This window comes from Rhinolophus sinicus, chromosome 15, assembly GCF_057876585.1.
Source record: "Rhinolophus sinicus isolate RSI-liver-muscle chromosome 15, RSI-T2T, whole genome shotgun sequence".
Classification (NCBI taxonomy): Eukaryota; Metazoa; Chordata; class Mammalia; order Chiroptera; family Rhinolophidae; genus Rhinolophus; species Rhinolophus sinicus.
Window position 1 is genome coordinate 8,213,958 of NC_142515.1, and position 17,424 is coordinate 8,231,381.

A 17,424-nucleotide genomic window follows, 5' to 3' on the forward strand; every position below is an offset into this window, starting at 1 on the left:
CTTCCAAATCCAACCACTTTTCATCCCCTCTCCAGCTCCCATGCTGGCCCAAGGCTGCATTGTTTCTTGGCTGAGTGAGAACAATGGCTTCTCTTCACTGGTCCCTGTTTTCATCTCCCCATGGCAGCTGAAGTGATCCTTTCAACTGTAAATTAGATAAGGAGGCATCTCTGCTTTTCTGCTTTCATGGCTCTGGTAGTCCCCATTACATGTGGGATGAGACCCCAGCTCCTTCCCCAGCTTTCAGAGTCCTGCAGGGTGGGCCCAGCCGGCCATTCTCCATCCTTGTCGCCTGCCTGGCCTCTTCCTGTCACAGAGCACATGCCTCCCCAGACCCACGTCAGGGCCTTCTCATTTTCCAGAGCCTCTGCCCCGGCCACTGGTCCCCCAGCTCTTTGCACTGCTCACGTTTTATCATGCAGGTCTCTTCAGATACCCTGCCCTCCTGACCACACCGTGGAAACAGCCCGTCCACCCCCACCCAGGCATTCTGTACCCTCTGCCCTGTTACAGCTTCTGCACGGTAGTTGTCACGATGTGTGGTTATATCATTTGTTCATGTGTGCACGTGTTTATTCTCTGTCTCACCTGCAGGAGCACAGCTCTGTGGGGCACGGATTTCCTTGGTCTTGTTCGTTGTCGGAGACCCAGAACCTCAGTGAGTGCTGCCTGGGGACTCAGTGTCTCCTTACCACCTGGTGACCTTCTCAGAATCCTGTTTGTAAATCACATAATAAAATACATAAGATTACAAAGGAAACCAAGCATATTGAAATATATAGAAGTGGTTGTCAAAATATTACAAATGTACAGTACACATAATAATGTTTATGCTTCTTTTAATACATTAAATAATGAAATTCAATATGGGTGTAATAACCACCGTCACCACTACATTTTAAGGTAATGATGTGGATAAAGGCTATTTCACAATGTCTGCAACAGTTACAATGTGATATGAAACGACCTGAGATTTCTGTTGGTGACAGAAGCGACAGGTACTAGTACTAGTGCTGTGGTTTGGTGCCTGTGTCATCACTGATGGAAATGCTGAATATTAATTGGAGGTTAGTAAGATTAAAGATGGCCTTGCTTTCCATCTAAGTTCACAGACTCCCTGAATTCAGACCCGAGGTGAAGACACGCTGCAGTAGTTGCTCAATAATTATTTGATGTCGAAACAAACGAATGAGAGGACAGAGGTTTAGAACAGATGCAGTGTGACAGCTAGGTGTAGCGCACATCACAAAAGACTTATGCTGCTTTGGAGGGCCAGGCTCTATGCTAGGTGCCGGAGAGAGCAAGATGGGAAAGACACAGCCCTGCCCGCGTGGAGGTTCCAGCCCAGTTGGATGAAACATTCATGCTTAAGCAGGTAAGTTCCACACAGTACTGCAAATCTGGTGGCCTGTGCCCGGGTACTGGGCCCAGTGTTCTAGACCCAGGGAACAGCATGAGCGGAGCTCAGAGTTTCTAAGGGGAGAAGGGAGAGCAAAGTGCAGTGTGGGAAGTAGCGGGAGATTTCTTCTTTCCATAAATGTTTATTGAGTACCTATTAAGTACCAGGCCTTCCTTGTTCCAAGGGCTGGGGTTTCTCTGCTGAACCAGACAAACTCTCTGTTCCCTATGAGCTTGTGTTTCAGCAGAGAGTCAGACGACAAATAAGTATATACTGTAGTGTCCGGCAGTGAGTAGTTCTGAGGAAAACAGAACGGGAGGTAAGGCTGACGTGTGTGTCCCATAGGGCTGTGGTGAGGGGGCTCTGTAGGCCGTACTCAGAGGCCCTGGGGAGGTGACAGGAGTTGCTGGTGAGAGAGATGTTATGACTGAATGGTGTCTCCCCAGAATGCATATGTTAATGCTCTAACCCTCAGTGTGACTGTATTTCAGAGGGGCCTTTAAAAGATAATTAAGCTTAAAGGAGTGCCTAAGGGCAGGGCCAGGAGGATGGGTGTCCCTGGAAGCAGAGGAAAACCCCAGGGATGTGCTCATGCAGAGGACACAGCACAAAGCCGCTGTCTGCAAGCCCAGGAGAGAGGCCTCAGGAGAAACCACACCTGCCACCTTCTGGCCTCCAGGACTCTGAGAGGATAAATGTCTATTGTTTAAGACCTTTACCCCAGCCCCACCCCACGCCTCATCTGTGGTGCTTGCTATGGCAGCCAAAGCTGACTGATACACACGGGCCATGCTGGCTGCTGGTGGAGAGCAGCCTGAGGTGGAACAAGATGGGAGACGGGGAAAGCAAGAGGGATGCAAATGCATGGTTGGGAGGCTGTGGAAGAGTCCTTCCTGTGAACATAGACGGAAGGGCAAGAGACGAGGCAGGGGGCACGGAGACGCGGGAACTGCTGGGGATGTAGAGTTGGCGGGGCTGGGAAACGGGACAGCTGTGGGGTACGGAGGTGGCCCCGCACATGCGATTTCAAAGGCGATGAGAACATGCAAGTGAGAACTTGCAACACGAGGCTTCCTTCTCCACATTTCCAGGCAGACTAGGAAATGGGGGAAGGGAGCTCATTGTCCTGAGACTTCCTCTCTCTGGCCGGTGGGGCTCCTGGGGGCCCCATTGTTCCCACACAAAGGGGCAGTGATACGTTGGTTGTTTGCCGCTTCTGGTGCCAGTGAGAGAAGCTGCTCCTTGCCCTACACCCCACCGCGTGGGGTGCCAGGGGACGCGAGGCCTCGGCTCTCCAATGGCAGCTGAGGAGGGGCTGCGGCTTGTACCCGAATCACAAACGCAGCATTGATGGCCTGCGGGCAGGACCAAGCTGGACAGCACTGGGCTGGCACAGGCTGCTCCTGGGTCCATGCGCAGCTCATCTCCTTCTCTGTGCTGCAGTCACATCCTCCTTTCTTTCCATTCCCTCTCTTCTTCCTCCCTCCCTCCCCTCTGTCTTGTTCTCTCTCTTCACCTTCTCCCACTTCCCTTCCACTCTTATTTGGAACTTTCCAGCAGGCACAGCAGGCATCTACTGCTTCCCATCCTCCCTTCTACCCCCTGCTCCCCCAGGACCCTCATGCTAGCGCCTCTCTGGCCAGTACCCCCTCCCTAGCACCTTGGACCCCTTGTCTTCAGACCAGCCCTTGCCTAGTCTTCTTCCCCTTCCGCTACCTTCCCTCTATCAAAACGTACCTGTCCTGAGTCCCAGAGCCCTCACCACCCTGCTGGGTGGATGGGTGGCTTGGTGCTTGGCCCAAGGACGTGTTTACTGAACTCAGTTACCTGGTTGATCTGATCTCACTTGGGCCGATGCATCCACTGCAGTCACTGACTTAATGCCTCCTCCCTCTCGTGTCATGTTGGCATTGTCAGGGCTCTTTCTCACCCTGATCCTGTGGCTTCAGGTTTAGAGAGAGATGTCCTACAGCGTTGGGTCTGCCCCTCCTCCTCCGCAGGCTGAGTGCTTTTGCTCTAATGGGACCCAGCAGGTGCTCTGCCTCCTTGAGGCCATGGCCAGGGATGGACATTATCTGGCTCCAGCCACCTGTTCTCTGCTCTCCCTCTTTGTGCACCTGCTGCTTGTGTACCACCACCGTCCCTCTTTGTCAGCTTGACCAATTGTCTGATACATTAGTTCACACCAAGCCTCTGGCTCTGGCTTCATGGAACCTCTGTGTTTTAAATTAGACAGACGGACAGACCAGTCTGGTCTCCAAAGAGTGGCATTTTGGCGAGATGGGCAGGTGGATCGGGTGGCCTTCCTGCTCAGATGAGATGTCGTGCATCCCCAGACAATCACCCTGTGTCACCCACAGTGGGGCCTGTCTTCTTGAATTAGCATAGGGTGGTCAGTCCTGCGTGTTTGCTAGATGAAGGTGTGAGTGAGAGTACACTGAATGGTGAAGCCATGTGTTTGCACCTGCGCCTCTGCTTTTCCTGAGATCAGAAGTTGCATTGCACGAGGGCGGAGATTTTTCTCCATTTTGTTCTACTCGTATTTCTGCAGCACCTCCAAAGTGCTTGGCCCAGACTTGGCATCCCCAAAATACTTTGTGAATAAGTGAATGTGTCAGAGCCCCATTGCCTGGCAAGGCCATTCATTCCAGGAGGCTGGGGGTTGGACTGAGTGGTTTCTTAGGGTCCCCAGTAGTGCTGGGGATCTACCTCATGTGGGTTTTCTCCTACAATCATTAAGAGGATTGCTTCTAGTTCTTTGTCTAATGGAAAGTTGACAGTTGTACATAGTGTTTGGATGGCTTTCCCAGTCACGGTTCCATTTGTTCCTTACAATTCCCTGTAAAGGAAACGGAAAAACTACATACTACTCCCATTCTATAGAAAGGGAAACTGAGGCTTAGGGACATTAAATGCCTTGTCCAAGGTTACACAGTGAGCTCAGAAGCCAAGCTCGTGGACTTTCTGCCACCTTTCCTGCCTCATGGTAAGTTTTTGGTAAGTATAGCTGTGAATACTACAATAATAATAACAATAATTAATATGATAATTTGGTGCATTGGTAAAAGCAGTACAAAAATGTAGCTGGCTTGTCTTGTCTGCTGGGTGAACTGCCCGATTTCCCTCTGTGGGTTTGAGATGGGAGCCGTGGGCCTATCTTGCATGGAGCTAAGCATCACCACCTGTGAGTACCTGGCCATGAGCCACAGCGCTCCCCACCTCCTTGTCAGCCAGACAAGGGCTGTGCGCCCCAGTGTGTTGTCCATATTTAAGGGGATTCAAACCAGAGCCAGCACTTCCTCAGCAGCCCCCCCCCTCACCCCCCCCCCCCACATCCTGTTCCCAGTGGCTTTGAGGAGAGAGCCAGCTTCTCAAATGGTATCCCACCAGGAGCTGATTGCTACCTTGGCAAGTTGGGCTGAAACGCAACAATCTTCATAAATTAGTGTGCCTTGAACTTGAGTGTTCTTGCAAACCACCTGCCGACCTTGTAGATGTGGAGGCCAGTTTGTCAAATCTGGGCAGAGCCTGAGCCTCTGCTCTTCTAACAAGCTCCCAGGTGCAGCGGGTGGCTCCCACCACCAGGGGCAGCGCACAGCTTTCCGCCCGTGCCTGAGCTGTGTGTGCAGCCTTCACAGGAGCGTCTAGGAAATCCCTCACAGGGCTTCTCCACCTCTCCTTTGCTACACAAGCCTTGCTCCTGGGTGACATTAGGAGAAGGAGTCTGGCAGCTGGGACCAGCCTGGCTGACAAGAGGCGCTGGGGCCTTGCCATGCTGGTGGCCAGTGACCTGGAGCAAAACGTGTGATCGTGGTGTCCTGAGTCTGCTGGTCTGTGCCTGAGGCTGCCTCTCTTGCCGGGTGAGCACAGCCAGGCTTGGGCAGGCAGCCCACTGGCGTGGGCATCACGTGCACAGTTGGGGCGGGGGTGGAGAGGGTGGGAGTTGGACCTTCTTACCCTGCCTTACGCTCTGCTCTCAGTCATGTCAACTGTTGGTGTGACTTTGGGTGTCACATTACTGCCACCTGGGCTGCACTGTGCTGCAGGGGGCTGAAGCGGGGGCTGATTCCCCCCCTGGGGCCGCCTGGACCAGACCCCACACCATCTGGTCCCCCAGCTGGTGCTTCAGTGTCTCCTGGAGGGCGGTCAGGTTGATGAGACTATGGAGTGCACTAAGGTATCTGGAATGTTCTGAAAGTAGAAGAGAACGCACACCCCAATCCTGAGAGGATGTGGGGAATGAGCACCTTACTTGTCACTGGCCTTCTGCTCCCTGTCATACCCCTCAAGGCCTTCGGCGGCCACCAGGCCTTGGGGCCTTAGTGTTTTCCTCGTAATTTATGGGGCAACAGTTTCCTCCAGGAAGTGGGGTGGAAAGCCAGAAATCATAGATTTTGTTCTTTCCCTGTCCGTCAAGGGCAACGGGAGTGTTCCCAGAGAAGGAGTCAAAAGTGTGTCCCCATTTGGCTTTCGTGAGTTTTAGACTCACCTTGCAGGGTGAGATGGGACACAGCCTCAACTGGAGATTTTAAAGTGTGTGTGGAAGGGCAAGTGGTCAGTGGTAGGAGTGACCAGTTGGAAGCATCTTAAAAAGCTCCTATTCTTCAAACTCAGGGCAGAGGAGTCTGGGGCTGCCCAGGCAGGTCGGGGTGTATGAGAATTTGGGGAGACATCTGAGCAGAGGTGCTGGGGTGGGACACTGGCCCCACAGGTGCCTCTGTGCTTAGTGGGAAATAGAAAAGGAGGCACCAGAGTAAAGGCCGATGGGAATGAAATGAAGGATTTCTTCTGAGAGCAGGAGGTCAGGGCAGGGAAAGGCTGAGGAATGGGAGAAATCACCACTGAGAAGGACCTAGCTGTCACCAAGAATCTTTCCTGGAGTGAGTGCTTTGTAGGCGTATTAATTCAGTTACTCCTCCAAGGATCAGTTAAGGGGAATGTTTTCATGCCCATTTTACAGATGCAAAAACTGAGGCTCTTTTAGGGATACAGTCATTTGAAGCCCCAGGAATGTAAGCAGTAAGCCATGTGCATTTTACCAAGGCTTCCAGGCAATTCTGACGCACACTGAGGTTAGAGCCACGCGTCCGGGGTTGTGTGGTGGTGGCTCCTTTTCAGAAAGGACCATTTTGACTGAGACATAACATCTATGAAAGCTCAACAGAGAAAAATAGCACGAGGTGACCTTCTAGCAGCATTCTGCGGATTCTTTAGGTGACTAATTTCTGAGCATGGACGAAGGGCCAGAAAGTTTTACGACTGGATGGAATTGGCATGTTTACACCGTGCTTATTCTCTTCTACTCGACAGTGGATGGTGATTCCAGCAGAATCAGGATAAGGTGACAGTTCTTGTATGTGCTAACATTCCCATAAGGTAAGACCCTTGTCTTTAGACAATCTTATTGATGCAGGCGGTTCACAGATGCCTGGTCTTGGTTTGTTACTGTACAGAACTTGAGCTAGTGCCTAAATACTGAATCAACGGACGTGTAGTGAGTGTTTACAGTGTGCCTGCTATGTTTGAATATGCTTTACATGTATTGCCTCCTGAATCCCCCCAACAAGCCTCTGAGGCAGGTACTTTACTACTCTTATTTATAGATGAGGACATTGAGGCACAGAGAGGTTCAGTAACTTTCCCTCCATCACACAGCCAGGGAGCGTGTTGTGTAGCCAAGATATGAACACAGACAGGTTTGTTTTCTCCTTTAAACTCTTTCCTTTGGAAAATGTCAAACATATACAGAAGTAGCGAGAATAGCACAATGAACCTCCGTTTGTTGACATCCACTTTCAAGAATGATCAGCATTGTGCCATCTCGTTTATCTGCCTTCCCCACATGTGATATAGTTTTCTGGAATATTTTAATCCTGGGTATCATATCATTTCACCTGTAAATACGTTAGTAAGTTTATGTAACAGATAAGGACTTTTCCTCTTTCATATGACCATAATACTATTATCCCACCCCCAAAATGATTCCTTTATATCATCTAATACTTGGTCCACGTTCAGTTTTCCCTGATTGCCCCTAAAATGTCCTTTCGCCGTTGAATCAGAGTGAAGCCACCCAATACGACATTCAGTTGATGTTTTTTAATCTCTTCTGATCTAGAACAGTTTCCCACTTATTTTTTATTTTTTCCCATGCTATTTATTTGTAAAATATTCTGGATTTTGCTCTTTAAGTCTTTGTGGTGTCATTTAACATGCTTCTCGGTCCCTTATATTTCCTCTAAACTGGGAGTTAGAACTAGAGGTGGGATTCCATTGAGGTTTAATTTTCTAGAATCTTTTATGGGTGCCATTCCTCCCACTATCATGCAGGCTGTGTAGTGATTCGATTTTATTTTATTTTTATTTGTTTATTTGTTAAGGAGGGCGCAGCTCACAGTGGCCCATGCAGGGATCGAACCGGCAACCTTGGTGTTATTAGCACCATTCACTAACCACCTAAGCCAACAGGCCACCCCTAGTGATTCAGTTTTTATGATGTGAAGATTGTTCTGTGGATTCAAGTGGTGTCAGCCTGGTCAATCAATAGCTCCCCATCAGTCTTTCATCTGTCTTGGCGGCCGTCGATCAGCAATGAGCGCTGTCCAGGTCTGTTACAGCATACGGGATAGCAAAATGATGCTTTTCTAATCCTGTCATTACCATCTGTATTGATTAGTGGAGCTTCCTCTCTGAAGAGTCTTCTCACATCCTATACTTGCTAACACGGGCAGTTTGACTTAAGAGTTTGTGCTCTGCGTCTGTGCGGCTCAAATTTTCATGTGCGTGGAAATCACCAGAGGGTCTTATTAAAACACAGATTCTGCCTCGGTCGTTCTGGGGTGGGACCTGAGGTTCTGCATTTGTAATAAGTTCCCCAGTGATGGAGATGCTGCTGGTCCGAGTTGTAAGGCTGGTGCATCACCTGTTCGCTTCCCGTTAAATTTTTCTGACTGGTTCTTTCCTCTACAGAATTATTGGCTTACGAAATAGGGACCACCTACTCTAATGCAAAACTGTGGTTTTGCATTTAATTTTACAAAGGCAAGGGCAGTGGTTTTTAAACTTCTCTCTCCCTTCTGAGTCACCTCCCTGCTTTAACCTAAGCTCCAGAGTGCATTATTCAGACTATACAACATTATCATGGCTTAGAATTTTCAGAGAAAAATGGACCCATCACATAACATCATACTGAACGTGCAATTGTGTGTGTGTGTGTGTGTGTGTGTGTCTCACATTTCATCAAGTCAAATGTTTTTCTAAGGGAACAATGGCCTGGTGATGTACCAGAAGGAGAAACATCATCTTCTGCTGCTAAGTTTGTATAAACAGCTGAGGACTCTGCCTGGCCTGCTCCAGCCCCCTTCTCTTTTTCTCCAAAGCAACACCAAGCTTCTACTGTCTCCCTGAGGTGCTCTGCTCTCACTTAGTCAAGGGGTGGGCCAACCAGACCCTCTCTCTCTTTGGGAATTTAAGTTTTGAATGGAGTGACTTAGGGATGAAGATGGTTGGAACTCATGTATTTCAACAGCAGTGCCGAGAAGGAACTGTCCTCTGCGTCCTCCCTCTCATGCCCTAGAACTGCTTTGGTCCCCTCTTTTCTGGGTTTGAATAGTCTTTCTTTGACTATGTGAGCTACCCCATAATTCTACATGAATTCTTTTCTGCTCAGTTTAGCCAGAGGTACCCCCCACCAAGAAACCCTGACTGGTAGAACCTCCATCATAGTCTCAAAATGGTGGGACTTGCCTGGTCGTGCTGTGTCAGGAAGGAGAGTGGGCAAGCTGACAGGGAAGTGCTTTTGTCATCCGTCCTAGGAATGCCAGCAGCGCTGATCACTCTTCAATAGTGGCGACGCGTCCAATGACCCTGAGCGCAGGAGTGAAGATGATGAGATGGGGCAATGAGAAAACCCCTCGGAAGGAGGTTTCTTCCTCTTGACTTCTAGTGCATTTGGTTTTATGAAAAGTACGCTTTTCCCCACTAGTCAGAGGGGCATGTGCTTTACAGGCTAATCTCACCTTTATGAGGCAGGAGTAGGAAGCTACCAGCATCAAAGATTGGATTCTGTCAGAGGATCCTCACTCCTTACCTCCCACAGCAACTTCATCAGCACCTGGAGTGCAGCCACAGGTGAGAAACACTTCAATGGTTACGATCTCAGTGATGTCCCTAACCGTCAGAAAAGCCGTGCTCTGTGTGTTCCGCTTAAGAAGGTAGGGGGCGATTTCTGGCTAAAGAAGGAAGGCTATAGATACATCCTCCCTAATGCCTAATGAAATAAATTGGTAAATAAACCAATTTTAATAGTGAAAGAACTAAAAGCACAAATAGTAACCAAATGAGGAATTGCCTTTGTGTCTGGAAGAGTCATGACCTTGTGAAGCATCAGAAAATTCTGACGTAGTGCAGCTTCTGAGTCCAAACTTTTCTTTCCAAGAAAAGAAAGGGTTGATGAAATTCAGCATTTTTCTAATACTTTGCAATTTAGAGAGAAACAGGATCTCCAGAAGAAAAGGCAAGAGTAGGTAGCCATGTGAAAAAGATCCGTTGAAGTTGGAAGGCCCTAAATGTCACCTTGAAACCTCGGGGGAGAGGAGGAGTTGCCAAGGCTTGCCATTGTGCAGGAAGCCAAAAACCACAGAAGTGTGATACAGCCTTGGCTGGATGGAAGGGACCTTGATTTGTGACATTTAGTGGCATCCCAAAAGAGAGAACAAAGCCCAGGCTTCCATGACAAGGCATGACCAGCCCCTTACCCATCTCTGTGTCCCTAGACTATAGATGAGAAGAGAGTTGAGTAAAACCCACCACTACACTGTTGCCTGGAAGACAGTGAGCCCCAGATAAGGTGAAAAGGGAGGGTCAAGGAAAATTCTCCCACTGTTCAGAGTAGATGTGTACAGAGCTGCACTCAATAGACTTGAATAAGGTAAGACGTGGTATGGAAACCGTGCGAATACATTATGGCAAGCAACAACAGCAAACAAAAGAGAGGGGATGTAGCTGGCAAGAAAATAGATGATGAGCTGGTCCTGGATGAAAACATATTCAAGGAACTACCTATGAACTTTTGGGATAACAGAAGAACTTGACAAGACTATGAATTCAGTAAAACAAGACCTCAAAAGTGAGATGATATGAAAGAATAGAATAAGATCTTAAAAGATTTCAGAGCAAAGGAAACACACTACATTTAAAAAATAATGTTGATGACTTAATACATCAGAAGTAAGAAATAAGACACCACTGAAAAAAATCAAATTATTGACAAGGAAGAATTGCTGAAATTATTCATGGTAAATACACAGGAAAAAGGCAAAGATTAATTAGAGGAGATGATCACAATGGAGGATACCATCCAATATAATGATAACTGATGTTTCTGATGAAATAGGGAACCAACAAATGAAATAGGGAAAAAATATACTCAGAGAGATAAGTCATCAAAAATAAAGTACGAACCTTTAGATCAAAAGGGCATCAGGAAAAAAATATGTAAGTACTGACATTCAGCTGTATCCTGGATAAGATATTGAACTTGGAGGATAAACAAAGACTTCTCAGACATTCAGGCAGAAGAAACCTACAGGGGGAAAAGCCAGGTGTCCCAGACTCATTAAGAGAAGACAATGGAGCAATGTCTAGAATGTTCTGAAGGAAAGAAAGCAAAATCCAAAAATATTAAACTGATGGGAGTTGTCATTTAAGTAGAGGCGCAACAGGCAGACACTGGAGCACGAAAGAATTCAGGATCTCTAGCACCTGTGAGCTCTTCTGGGAAAGAGTCCAGCCAATCAGAAAGATGAATTTACATATATATTTTTTCACGGGATGTAAAGTACAGCATAGGGAATATAGTCAGTGGTATTGTAATAGCTTTGTACGGTGTCAGATGGAGAGTAGATTTGTTGGGGTTATCACATTGTGAGGTGTGTAAATGTCCAATCATTATGTTGTTTTTTTACACCTGAGACGAATAAAAAAAGAATGAAGGAAAGATGAATTAAAATGAAGAACTTGGACATATAATGCACTTAACAAAAACTGGGAGGTGGGAGGAAATGAGTTCAAATTTCCAATTTCTTTTAAGAATAACAATCAAAATTAAAGCATAAAAATTTGAAAAAAGCTCAATGACCAATCACTTCATGACTTTTAATTACCATTTTTAAAAACTTGGTAGAAATCTACAAGAACTAATATTTCTTTTGGAAATTCAAAGAACAACAAACATTTATTTGAAGTTCAGAACTTCCTTCAGCTTTTTTACCTTCCATAAAATTAAAATAAAATTTAAATTCTTTTTATTTTAAAATGACATGATACTATTCAGTTCATTTATTCAACAAATATTTATTTAGAGCTTCTGTGTGCCAGACACTATTCTGGGCATCCAGTGACCCTGAGGAAACTGCAGAGAAAAAAAGAACAAAATGATATATATCTATATTATATATATATATATATAATATATATAATTTTAATATATATTATATATAATATATATATTTCTAACATTGATATTATAACTAACATACATTAATATAATTATATAACATATAACATTTGTATTATATAATCTATATAACAAAAATTCTATAAAATTTTTTCTGCTTATCCTTCTATCTTTAGGGAAATTCAGAATTATGGTCACCAAATATTAACACAGATTTCTGGGTGGTGGATACTGACGTGTCTTTCAATGTTTCCTGTTGATTAAACTCTTTTTATAAAGCACATGTGTAATCGTTTTCAATGAAAACAGGTATGTGTTTTAAAAACACGAACGATTTAATTAATTGGAAATTGAGGAATTATTCCCTTTCATTTATTAATTTTGCAGCACTTTCATTCTAATGATGCTGAACATTTTTCCATATCTTTGTTAACTAGCAATATATTAATCTTTGCTGAAATGTCTGTTGTATAATTTTCGATTTCATACGTGTTTGTATATGATTTTTCTACCTTCGCTACTTCAATGTTTCTTCTTTGCTGCAAATATAATTCCTAGTCTTATTTGTGTATATATTTTTATTATTAAAATAACCTTTTTTCTTTATAAAAAAATACATGAGCATTGCAGAAAATCAGATAATATAAAATAGAGAAAAACCACACAATTCCACCTATTCAGAAACAACTTCCATTAACACCTCGGTGTACATTATATTTCCAGATGCTTTTCTATATGAATACCACTTGAGACTTCTTTTTAAACAAAATGTCACAATACCACACTGTTTTCCAATATGCTTTTCTTCAGTTAATTTACTGTGATCCTCTTTCCATGTCCTTAGACTTTTCCCTAAAGTTTAATGGTTATGTGCTGTTTCATCATTTGGCTCTTTATTTTTGGTTAATTCACTCTTGGCCATTTAGATGGTTTCCTGTCTTTCACTCTTAGAATCCATAACGCAGTGAATGTGCTTTATAAGTAAATGTTGGTGTACCCTCATACTTCTTTCCATATAAAGGTGCTGGGACAAAATCGAAACACATTTTAAAACGATGTTTGACCTGTATCGAAAACTGCCATCTAGGAAGACTGACCAAATTTCAGTCCCACCAGAAATATATGGCTGCTTTTGTCCCTACACCTTGCTGAAAAGGCAGCCCATTGGTTTCTTCAACCTTCTCATAGGTGAAAAATAGTGTCTGAAAGTTACTTTAATGTGAAAATCTTTGATTTTTGTTTTCTTGTTGTTGTTGTTTTTTACTTATAGGTAATTTCATTTCTTCTTTAAGGACTGTCTCTTATATTTTTTGCCATTTTAAAAATATTGGGCATCTATTCTTGTTTTGGGATAGTTGCTTATGTTGTGAAGGTAGTAACCCTTTAATATATATTTTATAAATCTTTTTCCTGGTTTGACATTGAATTTTTATGATGATATTCTTTGTGCAAACTTTTTAAAATTTGTTGTTTGTTTATTTATCTATCTATTTCTCTCCCCAAATTTGTCAGAATTCTCATTAGAAACGTTAGGGATGTATGTAGTGTAGTATACAAAAGTTTCTATTTAATCATAGTGAAAGTGGAAAAGCTCATGCACTTGACCTCACAAACCTACCTCTCCAGCACTACTCTCTGGTGAGGTGTCGGATCACTCTGGTTCCACTGAGTTTGTTTTCCTCTCTCCCCAGGACACTGGTGACCTGCCACAGTCCGGTTCTCTTATCTGTGGCACCTGCTACTCACCACACCCTTTGGCTGGAGCCATCAGAGAGATGAGACCTGTCCTCAGGGTACCAAAGCTTTAAGCCAGGCTGCCACTAGGCTCCAGCACGAGTCCTCCAGCAGAGGCAGCCCTTCCCTGAGTGGGTGCCTGCCGACTTCCCTGCAGACCGCAGGTGTAGGCTTGGGCCTCAGGGGATGTGGCTCTGGGTCTGGACTTCACCCGTGGGACACCTGAGTGAGGCAAGGTGATGCTCCAGTTGTGGAAAACTGGGGAGTCAGCTGAGAGCCGGAGGCCAAGAGAATGGGTTGGGGTTCCTGCCACTGACAGTGAGGTTTGGGGAAGCTTGGTCGTGAGGAACAAAGCAACATACAGGTCCAGAAAGCGGGAGTACAGACTTGAATACCTACAGGCTTTAACCTTTCTTGACTTACCGTCTTCACGCTTGAGGCAATTTCCTCCCTTCTCTGAACCCACACTTTCCCTGCCTGCCCTTCAGTGGGCTCCGCTTTGTATTACGGCGATGAATGTGCAAGTACGGTATTATCTCCCTCCTGGCAGCAGCCCTTCTGAGGGCTAGTCTCCTCTCTGAGTCCCCACGAGTGACAGGTTCAGCGCGTGGCTTGCACAAGCGCCCCTGCAGAACGCATGCCTTGCGGGACTGTTTGCCCGTGTTTACATTATAGCTGTCGAATTAGCAGCTGCTGCATCTCCTCCTCTTCTTGCTGACGATAATGATGATGATGCATTCGTTCCCCCCAAGTTCGCTGCTCGCGTAGCTCGTCCGGTTTGGGAGTCACAATTAACCAGCATCATTGAAGAAATAAGGGTCTTCCCAGCCATTCACTTTTGTCCCAAAGATGAGGTTTGTTGTAAATAACGATTCTTGATTACAAATTATGAAAAAACTGACCCAAAACTGTATTTATTGATAGGCTTTCCTGAGGATAGAACTCTAGGCAAGAGTGCACAACAGCAGTTCCTTGTCAGTTTCCACTGGACCAGCCAGGACTATCGATCAAAAGTGAGGCAATAATTAAATGAAAATGGAAAACCTGTGTTCGGCTTGAGTGGAGGCCTGGGGGACACTTTCCTCCAAGGATCCACTTCATAATGTCAGAGAGGGAAGGTTACCCTGAAACCACAGAGGCCAAGCCAAGCCCCAGGGCACATCAGCCCTCCATTTAGAGCCCTGACATCCCAACTCCTGGGGTGGGTGGTTGTGAAAGGAAGTGGTGGGACCATCTGAAATACACAGCAGATGGTAACGCCTCTGACCCTGCCCTGTGGTCTCTGTTTCCAGCTTTGAAGGACAGCTGTTGAAAATGAACCTGAACTATGTATTTCCTGCATATCATCTGTGCTCGCTCTTCTTGCCGGCCCTGACCTTGAAGTGCAGGGTGTCAGGCTGCATTGATGACCCAACTCAAACGACTAGCGTGTGTTGTGTTGCTGTGCAGTCACGGGGAAGGCCGACCTCCACCCTTCAAGGGAGCCCCCTCTGGTTATCCTGCCTGCGGTCCTGCCAACAGTAGTGGCCTGAAGGAAAGTGTGCAAGTTCTGGATGACTGGGGAGAAGGAAACCAGAAGAAGGCTGGGCTTGCTGAGAGCCTGCACTGTAAACCCAAGACCCCCTCAGCCACCAGAAAGGAACAGAGGAGTGTTTGTTTTTCTTTAAAATGTGTCTTTTAAGCATCTGGCAAGTCACTGCATATAAAAGTAATGCATGTTCCAATGAAAGGAGGGTTTGAGTGAATAAAGCTGACTATTCACTGTCTGGTCCAGTGTGTTTGACTTGAACGACAGTCAGAAGGACAAGTGCATACTTGACATTTCTTCCAAAGGAGAGTGTCTAATGCGTTGCCAATCCATCTGCAGGATGGGAAGCTGGTAGAGACCTCCTCTGTGCATTCACCAGGAGCAGTGCAACATCTAACGGAGTCACCCAGCATGGAACCGCTTTCAGTGATAAACTGGGGGTCCAAACTTGACTGCTTTGTTTCCAAACCAAACTGGGGTTGCCGATTGCCAGCTTCTGATTTGAGTAAGTCCACTTTGTAGCTGTGTTTCCGTGGGCAGGTCCTAGTTTATGCATTTGTAAAGAACAGAGGGTTGGACTTGCATTTATGAAAACTTTCTTTAGACTAGGGGTTGACAAACTGTGGCTGACAGGTCAAATCTAGCTTTTGCATAGCTGGTGAGGGAAGAAAGGTTTTTACATTTTTAAATCATTGAAAAAGTCAAAAGAAGAATATTATTTTATGACCTGTAAGAATTACATGAAATTTACATTACGCTAAGTGTAACAAGGCAGACTCAAAAGAATATTGTATAATTCCACTTATCTGAAGTCCCTAGAGTAGCCAAATTCACAAAGACAGAAAGTAGAATGGTGGATGCCACGTGCAGAGGGAGGGGACCGGAAGTTAGCATTTAATTTGTATGGAGTTGTGTTTGGGGAGATGGAAAAGTTCTAGATGTGGGTGGTTGGGATGGTTGCACACCAGTGTGGAATATGCTCAATGCCGATGTGAGTTTTATGTCATGTACATGTTACCACAATAATAAAGAGTGGGTGTGCATACAGTGCTTAGCGTTACATGTGGCATGCAGCAAGCACTCAATAAGTACAAGCCATCTCTGCGGTGAAGGGCTATGGTAATGCTTGTGATCTGCGTGGGTGTGTGCACTTTGGGTCCCAAATTTATGACACACATATTAAGTCCTGAAAGCAGAACCTCCCTGCCCTCTTCAGGGCTTTTTTGCTCAGTGACAAACAGGGGACAACGGGTAGGTATTAAGGTTTTCCTCCTCACTGAAGGCAGCCGAGAACTGAAAAAACGTGCTTGAATTCTTCCTACTCGATGATACCCAGGTAGCCACAATATGGCTTCTTCCTCCCTTAGTCCCACCCAGCACTTCCTCGATCAGACACAAGAAACAACCAGCCCTAACCAGCCCTAACCAGCCCTAACTGGCCCAGCATGGTGAGTTTAGAATGGGAAATTATTGGCGAGGCCCTTGCTTGATTTCTTCTAGGACTATGAGCAAACTTTTTTCTTTAAAGATGATTGAGTACATGGCCACTGCATAACTAATTGTCTTAAAACCAACTACTCCAATGTAGTGACTTAGTATTTTTAGTAAGCTTTTCCAGTCTCTGCATTACAGCTAAGTTAATAAGGACTGATCAGTTCATTGCCTTAAGAGGCTTAATATGTTTCTCATGGAAATGCAATCAGGACCCCAAACAGTCTTTTCTAACAGTTGGAACAGGCAAGGAAGGCAATAGAGTTATATAAGACTTCAAGGTTAAAAAAAAACACACAAAAAAACCAAAAAGCGGTATCTCTGCTTTTCAAAAGCATCGTAAAGAAAGGTTCATAGAGAAAGCCAGTTGAAGGCCAGCCTTTACGTATCATTACCCACGAGCCCTCGCGCATGGAAACTGACCAGGATGAAGACAGCGCTAAGATGACCCTTTCACAATTTGGGCAGGCTTGCTGAAAATCACCATGTATGCGGCAAGACAGCAGCTCACGTTTCAGCCTCAGGGGTTTGCCACAGTCTGTGACCATCCCTTTAAACAGTCAGACTGTAACTTAATTCTGTAAATCAGCATTCCTCAAAAGGAGAGGTTTTCAGCTTCGGAGGGTGAGGGGGCTGTGGGGTGGGAAGGGTGGGAGGGGGTTTGCCCAGCCTTTTCTTGGCTGCCTCGCTTGGAAGTGGTGTGTGCCTTTCGCCCTAGTCAGATCCTTAAAGACTGAATTGAGAGCTGAGAACCTTTAGCCTGTTTAGAAATTCAGTCCATATGTGGGCCCCTGACAAGACTCAGGGTGTGCTGGA

At 45.7% G+C, this 17,424-nt stretch overlaps 1 protein-coding gene across 7 annotated transcripts in view; it reads left to right on the top strand.

Annotated features, from left to right (window-relative positions):
• ATE1 (arginyltransferase 1) overlaps positions 1-15,355 on the top strand; it is a 218,334-nt gene extending 202,979 nt beyond the window's left edge. The window contains exons 14-17 of one of the 7 annotated variants that reach the window (XR_016018855.1): positions 595-9,322; positions 9,407-9,529; positions 12,877-13,825; positions 14,882-15,355. The gene's annotated coding sequence lies outside the window, so the exon portion shown is untranslated. Of the gene's footprint in view, positions 1-594; positions 13,826-14,513; positions 14,603-14,881 lie in introns of all 7 variants that reach the window. The other 6 variants (XR_012498369.2, XR_012498370.2, XR_012498372.2 and 3 more) reach the window with 6 other exon arrangements.
• Positions 15,356-17,424: the final 2,069 nt, after the last annotated feature.